This window comes from Trachymyrmex septentrionalis, unplaced genomic scaffold (assembly GCF_001594115.1).
Source record: "Trachymyrmex septentrionalis isolate Tsep2-gDNA-1 unplaced genomic scaffold, Tsep1.0 scaffold103, whole genome shotgun sequence".
NCBI lineage: Eukaryota > Metazoa > Arthropoda > Insecta > Hymenoptera > Formicidae > Trachymyrmex > Trachymyrmex septentrionalis.
In genome coordinates, this window is record NW_017304155.1 from 701,183 (window position 1) to 714,152 (window position 12,970).

General features: G+C 37.0%; 1 long non-coding RNA gene and 1 pseudogene across 1 annotated transcript; one reads left to right on the forward strand and one right to left on the reverse strand.

Moving 5' to 3' along the window:
• Positions 1-370: 370 nt before the first annotated feature.
• On the reverse strand, positions 371-3,041 carry LOC108745337. Its single transcript, XR_001939087.1, has 4 exons — positions 3,008-3,041; positions 2,118-2,309; positions 1,934-2,014; positions 371-414 (listed from the first exon to the last, which is right to left on the reverse strand). It is a non-coding gene; the product is annotated as an uncharacterized LOC108745337 (long non-coding RNA).
• A 7,497-nt stretch (positions 3,042-10,538) lies between these two features.
• On the forward strand, positions 10,539-11,012 carry LOC108757114 (annotated as a pseudogene).
• Positions 11,013-12,970: the final 1,958 nt, after the last annotated feature.

Below are 12,970 nucleotides of genomic sequence, written 5' to 3' on the forward strand. Positions count from 1 at the left end.
GGTTTTTGCTACAGTTGGTATATGTGTGGTCTTCGATGTGCTCTTATATGCAGAAATAGAACACCATTGTAAAAATATATTGATATATAAAAAAAAAGATGTCAAAATATTAAGAAAGATATATTAACGATATTAAGATTAAGTAAACCAATCGAGATATATTATACAATATTATTATACGTAGTATAAAATACTACTATTATACAATCATGTATTTTACTTTTACATTTATATTTTACTATGTTTAAAAATAGCTAAGAAAAAAATACCATAATGCATTTATATAATCAAAATGCATTTATATAACTACTTTTTAATAAAACTTACGGTTTAGTCATTTCGACATCTTTATCCATAAACAAGTAGACCTGTATATGAGTATCTACAGGCATAGGTTTTGATGATTGGATGTCGCTAAAACATGATACACATTTTTAATACAATACTTGTCTTGATAAAAAATAAAATATGTTTTTACAACAATACATTATAACAGATTATAATAGCTGATGTAGATTATAAAACCAGTCATTATTACAAAGGGAACAGAACACTGTAAAGGCCGGAAAAGTAACAATATTTAAGAACTTTTTTTTAAAAGCAAATAAAACACATATAAATGTGGTAAAAGTACATAATTTACAAAAGTACATAATTTAGTGTGTATCTAGAAAAAAAAACCCATTATTTCCATTTTTGTGAGCTAACACAAACAATCCTCCAAAAAAAGAATGGGCTAATTGATACGATTTCCGTAAAGTGATTGATCTAAAATAAAAAAACCAAAATAAATCTTTAAATATATCATTCTTTAAATATATCATTCTCTTCACTTTTATCACAGAGAATTTTAAATCTAGAAAAATTTTTTAAAATTACAGAATTAAAAAGGTAAAAAAGGATTAAAATGTGACATTTTTATTTAAATTGAATAACTCTTTTATTTGTCAAATTTTACAATTTTCTATACACTGATAAGAGTGATCTCTATTTTAAAATTCATTTTGGTTTTTTTTTATTTTACCATTATCAACCGTTTTACAGAGATTATATTAAGTTAAGTAAAAAGTCATCGCGTTTTTTTAAAAGACATCTATCAGTAAAAATCGCAATTACTTTCTTACCAACAATATAAATATATCTTAATAGAGTAAAGTTTCAGCTTTAAAAATCTCTTTTTTAAATTATACGATACGACAATTTTTAATGGAGTTATGAGCAATTAAAGTCAAAATAATTATTTTATTTAATCCGCGATAACTCAGTAATCAAAAGTCGTAGGAATATAAAAAAAAAACGATTTTGTAGGGAAAGTATCAAGCTTTCACGATAGGTAATCGAAAATTTTCTCAAATTCGTTTTGGACACGTTACAAATCCACAAAGTGAGAAGAAAATTTTTCGTCTTTTTCAGCTCGTAGTTTTTGGTATGTAAAAATTATCAAACTCATATAAACTTAAAAAATGTGATAAGCTTTTAAAAGTAGAGATTTCAAGCTTTAAAACCCTTTTTTTAAATTTGAATTTCATTCATTATTGACGAAGATATTGTATATACAACTTTGAGCTAAAAAATACGCGATGACTCTTTTTACTCAACCTAATATTAATCAATCTAGCTTTCTTTTTTTAAAGGCTTTCTTGCGTCAGCTTTGAAAGGCATAAAAATGGAAAATAATTGGAACCTTTTTTTTCTACATGCACATTAAAATACAATATGTACTTTCGTATAAATAAAACTATAAATAAAATTTCATTTATATGTAGTTTTCTTTTAAAAAATTCTGAAATATCGTCTATTTTCTGGCATCTATATTGTCCCCATCTTGAAAAAAAATATTGTATAAAATATATAAAATATATAAGATAAATAAAAGAAATATAAATATTAAGATATATAAATATTGTATATTATATAAAAGTTAAAAAAAAACCTGTTTGTTTCTTCTTGTTGAATCTTGTCCTCATCTTTTTTAATTATATTTTCTTCTTAAAATAATGTTACAGGCGTAATGCTGTAAAAATTGTAATATTAATTTATATATAATAAATTTACTATTTAAAAAAACCATATGTTGTTCAGAGTAGAAAATGCTTTGTAAAAAATTTATGATTTACTTTCTTCCAAAAAATATTGTTGAAACAGCATTAGGAAGAAGACTGGCTCTACATCTGTCTGGCTGACATTTGAAAATTTTGTACCACTTTTCTTCAAAATGCAAATGGCACAGTCGATAGTTGCGATAAGCGTATTCTGGGCTCATCATTTGTAAATCAAATCTTCTACATGCGTGTATCCATTGCAACCATCTATAAATGTTACAGAAATAGTACATATACGAGGGTCGTTTGAAAAGTCCGTGCAAAAATAAAAACTACTTAATTTTTTGGGGTAAACTTTTTTTATTTTTCAACATAGTCACCTTTTAGGCTTATACACTTCGTCCAACGCTGCTCTAATTTGTTGATCCCTTCCGAATAATAGGATTTGTCCAAGTCTGAAAAATAGCCATTTGTTTCTGCAATCACGTCCTCGTTTCCATAAAATCTTTTTCCCGCCAGCCATTTCTTCATATTGGGGAACAAATAGTAGTCCGAGGGAGCCAAGTCTGGAGAGTAGGGGGGATGTGAGACGTGTTGGAACCCTAATTCCATTAATTTTGCGACCACAACTGCTGAGGTGTGAGCTGGTGCGTTATCGTGAAAATCACTCGACTTCCTCGATTCAAATGAATGCCAAACACAAACAAATAGACCGATCTGGCTGTAACTTGGTGTGTGTTCCTCCAAGAGATGCTACTAACTAAATCTAACCTTGATACGCGCCAGTAGTGCCATCTCTCTGACTTTGCACGGACTTTTCAAACGACCCTCGTACATATGTACATATATATAGAAGAATATTAAAAAATTAAAAGTACACACATATATATTGTAATATAAAATTATAAATATTTAAAATAACTGATTTATACATGCTTTAAAAAATAATTGAAATAAATTTATACCTATCACATTCCTTTGGAAATATAAAAAAGTGTCTTTTCTGTGTAACATTATAATTGCACTCCTTCATAATATATTATATATACACTATTTACATATCTGCGCTGTTCAGCTATCGGAGATCCTTCGGATGATCCTTCTCCTATGCAGATATGTATATCTCAGGCGATCCACAAATCTGAAAGGCACCGCTTTCGCTAGAATGGCCGCAGCCTCGTGGGAGACAGTGCGGTAAGCTCTTATGACTCTGAGCGATAGCCGCCGCTGGAGCTGCTTCACTAAACGATAGGCGCCGGTCCCTGGCTACGGTTTGCGCTCAAATCGGTGCCATAAAAGACCATATGACCATCGAGATGTAGACTTGACGCCTGCCTTTTCTTGGCCTACCGATATTGGCAAAGAGTCTATCAATAGCGGCGGCTATCCTCCAAGCCTTAGGGAGAAAGAGGTGAAAATGATCCCGGAAGTTCCACCTCAAATCCAGGACTAATCTCAGGTATTTCATCCCCCTCCCCTCTTCATATCCAAAGGCACGCCTCAAGGATATCATCCGCCATGAAGGCGACCATCTCCGTTTTGCCGAACGATACCGTGAGGCCCAGGTCCTTAATGGCTCGAACGATCACCGCCACCCCTGATTTTGCCCGTACTAATGCCTTTTTAAACGAGGAGTTCGTCACAACAATGAGAATATCATCGGTGTAGCATATGGTGAAGCAGCCCATCGACAGCCCTACACGCAACATCGAGTCATATCCTATATTCTATAGGGTTGATAGGGTCATATCCTATATTCTATAAGTTCTATAGGGTCCTATATTCTATAGTCGATCCCAAGACCGAACTCTGCGGAACGTCACAGGTCATTAATGACCTCGTGAAAGAGTCATCACGGTCCATATAACAGAGTGACTTATCAGACAGATAGTCGCCCAATATCTGTCTAAAATATCCCGGAATCCTCTTGAACTCCAAGGAGTGAATCACAGGCCACAGGAGAACGGGGAGGAGAGACGACTCTTTTGGCAGTGGAAGCGTCCCTAGCCGAGAAGGCACGGGGGTTGAGTACAGGAGAGGGTAGAAGTAGGCGCCCGAAGAGAAGCGTTCAGGCCTGGTGGTTAAGGAAGTGCGCTAGAACAGTCTCGAGATAAAGGCGGGCGAAAGGGAGGCGAAGGGCTCCCTGCGGAAAGCGCCCTACTCCAAAAGGTTCTTCAGGACAGACGTGCCGCGAACTATTCGAGAGAGAAAGAGTTCCGCACAAGGCAGCGCGACAGTCGTTATCTTCGCGACAGGCTAGAACTTCAAATAAATATCAACTAGGTTGTCAAGTATTACGATAGAGCTATTATTTATTTCTATACAAAGAAAAACACAAGGACTTCCGGAGCCCGAGACGGAATTGATTGCTAATAGAAATTACAAATTTAGGAAAGTACGCGTAACGCGAGAATTTATAAACATGGAATTATAAATACGGAGAATTTACAAATATGAAAAGTTTACAAGTATCTAAATAGATTATATAAAAGTTATATAAGTATGATGAATTGGAACTTAAACGAATTTTATAATTATACACAAGTAACGAAAATTTTATAAGTATAAAGAGTACGGTGCCGTGAGCATTCTAAGTTCCCCGTCGGGACTTAGCCGCTGGCTCAATGAGAAAGCTTTTAAGTATTGAGAACGTGTCGTACTTACCGTGCTATCGGGAAAATAAACTAACTTAGATAATTGAACGAACAAGGTGACTATGCTATAATAGTATGTATATTTGAAATGAGAGCTAGAGATCCTCACAGCATTAGTTTATATACTCCAAAGGGGTGACGTCTTGCGTTGAGAGAGGCATGATTCTAAAATATTCTACAGATTTTCATTTGCCTATTATTCGCTAGATATTAACGATCTCCGGTATCACGATGAACAAACAATTGAGCCGTGCGGCGTATCATTTGCGTTTCCAACCATTCTTCAGAAGTATGTTTATGCATGATAGGTTATCGACGAAACGCATCGTAATGAAAGCGGTATCGTAAATCTCGATAATTCGGAAAGTGCGGGCACACACTGGGTCGCTTATGCAAAAAAAGGAAATAACGCTATTTATTTCGATAGTTTTGACAATCTTAGACCGCCAAGGGAACTCGAACGCTATCTCGGAGGCAACGTAACGTATAATCATCGCTCTTATCAAACGTTCAGAGCATTTGTGATCAATTATGTCTATGATTTCTTCGAGAGATAGATTGGAGGAAAAAATATATCTAATACTACGTCGTGTGAGTCATCTCAGTTGATCGTTTACCTTCGATTCAATCATGTCGTTGACTCTCACGTTGGCTGGAACAACCAGTATCCTCACAGCGAGTTACTTTCTTGCGTTGGATTTAAGTAATGGTGAATACTAATTGGGTCTCGTGAATTTTGAAACGTATAACGCGATACCGAATGTTACTTTCACGAATAATAAATTCTACTTCGATACCGACGATAAAATAATTACGATTCCCGAAGGATCGTACGAATTGAGTGCTATAAACAAGTATCTGAGAGCTGCTATTCTTCACACACAACGACGAACGCTTAACGATAAAGATAATAATGACGATGATTACATATTCGACGACGACGACGATAGCGACGATAGTAATCATAAAGAAGAAATACTGATTCTTCGAGCCAATGAAAACACTATGAGAAGCGAGATCAAATGTGCCAAATAAATTTTACGAAACCGAATAACATTGATTCACTATTAGGTTATTCAAAAACTCGCGTAATACAACCGAACAAATGGTACGCGTCTGACAAACCTGTAAACATTATGAATGTAACTATAATTTGTATAGAATGCAACATTACTTCAGGAGCGTACAACAACGATAAACCAGCGCATATAATACACGAATTCACGATGAACGTTCCACTTGGATATAAATTGTCCGATACTGCCACACACGTCATTTATCTGCCATCGCGCGAAACGTTACCGATATAACGATACGTATAGTGGATCAAAACGGACAATTGATAAACCTTGAGAAGAGATATCGATTCGATTTCATATACGACGCAGACGATAAAAAATATGCTCACGAGCGAAAGATGCTCGTTCTAAACAAGTCGCACGATCGTAAGAATACATCCACCACAATCATACCGCAGAAGTCGCAATTATCATCGCTCAACGAACGATACGTTGGAAGAAAACAGAGAGGAACGGAGGACAGATTGAACGCTGCGAAGGTCGCATTTCTACGATCTCTGGGATTCGTCGTGAAAAATGAATCACGATATTCTAAATATAGGGGGTGAGCCCATCTTCGACAATCGTATCATTAAGAACGAGACTCACACTTACAACCCATACGCTAACACCACATTCGGATACAGCGATGAAATACGAATACCTATACAACACCAGGATATATACATGTTATTGTATAGGTCTCTACATCGAGGGAAAATTTTCAACGAAAAAACGAGATGGAAATATATTCGAAGAGCATCCTCCATGATTATCGAATAATGCGTTGCGTTCATGTTCGATGAGATTCGGTACGAATTAGACGGTGTCGAAATCGATAGATCTAGAAACATTGGTATTACCAGTACGATCAAAAATTTCGTATCGTTAACCACTAGCAAGAGTATAACGTTAGAAAATGCAGGATGGGACGACAAAATGCACTTATTTCGCACACCGCCATCCGAGGATTTCAACTTTTGCGTACCACTCAACATACTCCTAGTATTTTGCGAGGATTACAAACGCATAGTAATAAACGCGTGACACGAATACCTGATACGTGCGCGTAACGATAACAATTACGTTGTGGCGCATGAATCGACGGAACCTAAAATCACGCTATTGAAGATATAATGGAAAATGCCACATGTAGTGCTAAACGATGTCAATAAATTATCACTTTTGTGAACGTTGGAAGGTGGACGATATCTCAGCATGGGTTTCCGGTCGTGGGATCTGTACGAATTTCCTTTGCTTTAAAGCACAACGAAGCATTCGTGGGCTGTTAAAACTACATCACAATTGGAAAAAACCGCGATATGTAATTTTTGCGCTTCAAAGCCGGAAGAAGAAACGTACCGTCGCCAAATGGTTCGCAATTCGACGCATGTAACCTCACTAATGTGAAACTTTTTCTAAATTCTGATTTTTATCTTTACGACGATATAAATTTAGACATCGAACTCAACAAATTCGCTATACTCTACGATACGAGGTCTGTTCAAAAAGTATCGCGAATTTTGAATTTCCGCGGGTTACGTATATTCGATTTTCGATTTTTTTGTGGCGTTATGTTGGTACTCATGTCTCTCACTTATGCCGACAAGTTCGGCCATTTTGAATGTTCAGTTAATTTTTGACAGCTGCTTTGCTTACACGTGTTTTGGCTCGTCTTCGATTTTTGCCTATTCCAAAAAATGGATCAAAGAATCTGTATCAAATTTTGTGTGAAAAACAAAATTAAGTGCGCGGACGCATTCCGAATGTTGACTGTGGCATATGGTGAAGCTACCTTGGACCGAAGCAACGTTTATCGGTGGTACAAAATGTTCTCAGAGGGCCGAGAAGATGTGAACGACGAAGAGCGTGCCGGACGCCCGAGCAACACACGAACAACAGACGAAAACATTGATGAAGTGAAGAAAATAGTATTGGCCAATCGGAACGGTCAATAAGGAATATTACCTGCAAGTTATGCGCAATTTGCGCGAAGCAATCCGCCAGAAACGCCCGGATTTGTGGAAGAACAAAAATTGGCTTTTGCACCATGATAACGCCCCTGCTCACACATCGTTGCTTGTGCGCGAATTTTTGACCAAAAACAACACACTAATGATGCCGCAGCCACCGTATTCCCCAGATCTGGCCCCCTGTAATTTTTTCTTGTTCCCGAAACTGAAGAGGCCCATGAAAGGACGACGCTACGCTACGATTGAGGAGATAAAGACGGCATCGAAGGAGGAGCTGAACGAGATCACAAAAAATAATTTTTTGAAGTGCTTCGAGGATTGGAAAAAACGTTGGCACAAGTGTATAATGTCTGATGGGGATTACTTTGAAGGGGACAAAATAGATATTCATGAATAAATAAATAATTTTTGAAAAAACACAAAATTCGCGATATTTTTTGAACAGACCTAACGCAATTCATTATTAGTGAAAAAGCAGAGTACACGTCGTTTATACTGCGTATCGTACACTTGTGCTACATCGCGATGTCTCTCGCGTTCATTATCATCGTCTTCATTACGATTACAACGTCGTCTTCATTACTACGATGACAACAAAGACGACGGCAGCGGCAAATCGTCAAAGTATAGATACTGAAATAATTATGTATCTACAAAAGTACGATTATTTGAGTAACGTGGAAAACAATACGCAATTATCGAAGAGGGAGAAATTAAACAGGCGATTTCGTTGTTTCAAGAATATTATCAAATATAGGGTGCGGTAGAGAAACTTACTTTTTTGAAAAAGCGCCAAACGGCAAGGGGTGAAGGTAGGAAGCTGGAAGGGGGTGCGTCCGAAAGGATAGGTCCTCAATTTTTGTTCCCCCCACAGCCAGTCTCGATCATGCTTTGGACAAGAGAGCATCGCGCGTTTGCCGTCGAGGCATACTTTGGTAATGGCCGCTCCATTGTCGCCACTCAACGTGCCTTTCGAGCGCGCTTCATTATTCCTATGGGGTTATTTGAAGTCTATTGTTTACAACGATCGACCAGAGACCCTAGCTCACCTGAAGACAAACATTCGGAACGCCATCGCCGAAATACCGGTGGACATGCTTCAGAGAGTGACGCAAAACTTCAGAAATCGATTCAATCAGTGCATAGACAACGGCGGCTGTCATTTGATAGATGTAATTTTCAAAAGTGCATGAAAAAAAATTTGATGAGGTGATCTGTAAGAGGAAAAAAGAATTATACCGATATCTCTGCAATAGTTTCGTTTTTATTAACCTTTAAAAAAAGTAAGTTTCTCTGCCGCACCCTGTACAGGGTAATGGTACATTGAATAACTATACGTTGCATCAAATGCGTAAACTACGATGTAATCTCCCGAACATTCTGCACCACGAGCATAATACAGATAGGAGAAAATGTGCGAAAACACATCTCACGTGGAATTTCCAATTAGCGGATGCATAGACCTTGAAAACTATGCATTCGCGTTCTCGCTATGAGCAGCGAATTCGTCTTTATCGTTCGAACGTAAAACGTATCCCGATATTTTAATATCTTATCGCAGTAGTACACACACGTACGCCGATTGTAAACGTAACGAAGAAATTTGCTCCGCTTCGTTCAATGGATCTAGTGGAATACTCGCTTACGTGTTCTATCCTTCGAACGTTCCCAATTACACTGCTGAAATACACGTGGACAGTGCAGAACCGTGGCATATATACCTAAGCGAAAAATCTGATGTTAACAAACACTACCTGTTTAACACGTTAACACACGAAATTGGACATGCACTAGAATTATCACAGTTCGCGTGAAGATTCCATAATGCTCGCATTTGCCAGAAATAATAATAATAATAATAATAAAATCGTTAAACTCAACATAGAGGACATTTTAGCCATTTAACAATTCTATGGAATTAAAAATCCAAGACTAACAACAACTACACAACCACCAACTACCAAAATTATGACGAATAAACCCGAGTACGTAGATCTCTGTACTTTACAATATATGGATGTGTTGATATTACATCATCGAATATTCGTCACGTATCAACGCTACGCATGGTCGATAAATATCGATGATAAAAAATACGACGGACCATACGTCCTAAGCAGCTACATGAATTTCCTTCCGGATAATTTCTCCTTATCAGCCACATATTAAAGATCTTTGGGTGAAATAGTACTGTTTGTAAGTAATATAGTTTACATGGTCGATTATCCCAATTTCACATTGATAGAAGGTTGACCAAAACATCTCTTGAGTGTAGGATTTCCCCCGAACGCTTTGATCAATACCGTAGTAAATACTAACAGAGGACAAACCTATGCAATCTTCAATAATAACGATGTGGCGCAGATAGACAAATGTAGTATGAGTGTTTGCTCGTATCAATCGTTACAAGCGGTATTCCCAGGAATACCGTCAGCTCCGACCTTGGCCTTCCGACATATGGATGATAATATTTATTTAGCCAAAAAACAACAATTTTATAAATTTAACAAGAACTGTAAATAGCCAGAGGCTGATAAATTTAATATAAACGTACTCAACGTCGAATGTTCGAGAGATGAATTACAATATTACGACAAATACAGAATATCTTAGATCGACTAATTCGATCGAGTGATACATACTGACAAAACACAACGAGACATAAGAAGAAGGAGGAGGAGAGGGAAAGGATGGAAGGACATATATAATACATAATATAATACATAATATAATAGTTTTATACAATCAGTACGAAAGGAATACTCATTCCGACAACATCGTTTTTGTACGCACTTTCCAAGTTTTCCGATCATGACGACGATACTGCGAAAAAACACTGATATCGAAAATTATCTCATGAAACAGGACGATCATGAACAAAGCGCGAAGAAGAGGAAAACATTCGACGATTTAACTGGTGAAAATCCAGATAAAGAAAACACATTAGATAAGTAGGTATTTTTTCTTTGTGTCTATTTTTTTCCATCTACTAATTTTTTTTCTTTAATTACAGACATCAAATCACGCGTCCTATCGTACGCATTCTCGAGAGAAGATATCCGTTAACTGTAACTGGCTACAAATACTTGAACATCGGTATCAATGTCAAACTCCCTTCTTACGTAACCATCATTTTGGGGGATTGTCACGATAAAGAGATCCCGCTTTCACCGGACGTTTGGAGAGAGCTTCTCGAACAAAAACACGTCATTTTGTTCCTTTTGCAGTACAATGAGAATAATAGAGGAATATGCGCGCCGTCCCCAATGTACGTTGGAAATCTAATGTTGATTGATGAATCAATAATCTACCAATACTGCGTCTAGAAACAAGTATAGCTCGTCTGTCCATGTCGAAAAGCTGTACTCAATATATTTAATCTCGAATACTGTATAAATCATCTTATTTCCTCCTTAACCGCAATGATCGATAACGTCGACAAAATATTTTCGCGACTTCTCGCTATCGCGTCCACTATCACGGAATCTGTGGACATGCTAAAAACGATGTACGATAACGAATCCTTCGACCACAACGATATAATCGAATGCGAATTGATTGCTCTGGTCTTCGGAAAGCATTAATTATGTACGTATGTATTCATTTAACAATAAAATATATTTTAAAATATAAAAAAATTATTTTATATCCTTACCTTTATGTATATATATATACTTAAAATAATAAAGGAGAAAAAAGAAAATGGTGTATGATTGTCACTCGCGCTAACGTAATTTTTTATATTAAAGAATGATATAACAATGAGCAAGAGAGAAGAGAAAAATTAACGAAACAGTGCGAGGCCTGGTCAATGATTCTTATCACATCCTTCAGGATGTGATATCGTTCTACGATACTACGTATAAAATGCAGACTCGTAAATCTGTCATTTATGTTCAGTGTGAATTCATTCTGTACAGAATACATTGTGTGTTACAACATGAGTAATCTAAAAAACATCTTACTATAAAGTACGAGTATCCAGTAAAAGGGATAAGTGACTTTTTATTGCTTTTTATAAAGTCAATTTTTATTACTTTTTTCTGTTTTCTCATTTTTGTGGTATTTGATGGTCGACAACGAACGAGTTGTCAGATTACAACTGAAAAATAAGCTCGGGGTGCAGATCATCCCCTTGGTAAGTTTTTTACTGTTTTATACTCGATTATTTTATACCTAATATTACTAAATACTTATTTCTCTTTTAACTTCTTATAGACTATATGGTGTGGCATATGCCACATCAAAATACGTGGTTTCACAAACCCAGCGCACCCAGCGACGATGATATAGGGAAGAGTATATGTTTGACATGTGGAAAGACGGTCTCTTGTACCTGGAATATTTATTCGGAATGGAGCCGTACGAGCCTTTATTCGAGTTGCTTTATTTCTCTTATTATATTATACGAGGGTTGTCCCAGAAATACCCGACCTGACGTATTGGCGGTTGTTGTATTAAAAAAATCACTGTAGGGGAAAGCACCAACTTTCTAAAGCTTAACTATGAAGTTTGAAGACGCTACGTTATTCAGTATTTGTTTGGCAGCCATCAATAGTGGACGATCTCGGTGAATTTGCAAAGATGGAAAAAAATTGATTATCGTTATGTGATACAATACTTTCATTTGAAAGGTCTTAGCCCAACCAATATCAAAGCCGAGCTGGATTCTACTCTGGAGGAGTCTGCTCCTTCGTTTACAACAGTAAAATGTTGGGTGGCAGAGTTTAAACGAGGCCGTACGAGCTGCGAAGACGAACATCGCAGTGGTCGACCAAGTGAGGTGGCCATTCCAGAAATGGTAAAGAAAATCCACAAAATGGTATTGGGTGACCGTCGATTGAAAGTGCGCGAGCTAGCAGCTACATGGTAAACATTTCAAAAAGTGCTGTACATCGCATATTGGCTGAAAATTTGGAGATGAGAAAGCTGTGCGCAAGGTGGGTGCCGCGCTTGCTCACAATCGAACAAAAGCAGCGTCGAGAGGATGTTAAGTTAAAGTCCGAATTGCTTCCCCACGCACCCTATTCGCCAGATTTAGCCCCCTCGGATTATTTTCTCTTTCCAAACTTGAAAAAATGGCTCGGTGGTAGAAGATTTACCAACAATGAAGAGGTGGAGTCTGCGGTTAATGGCTATTTTGAGGAGTTCAACGGTTCTTACTATAAACAGGCCATCGAAGCTATTGAACATCGCTGGGAAAAGTGTATCGAGCTAAAAGGAGACTATGTGTAGAAATAAAG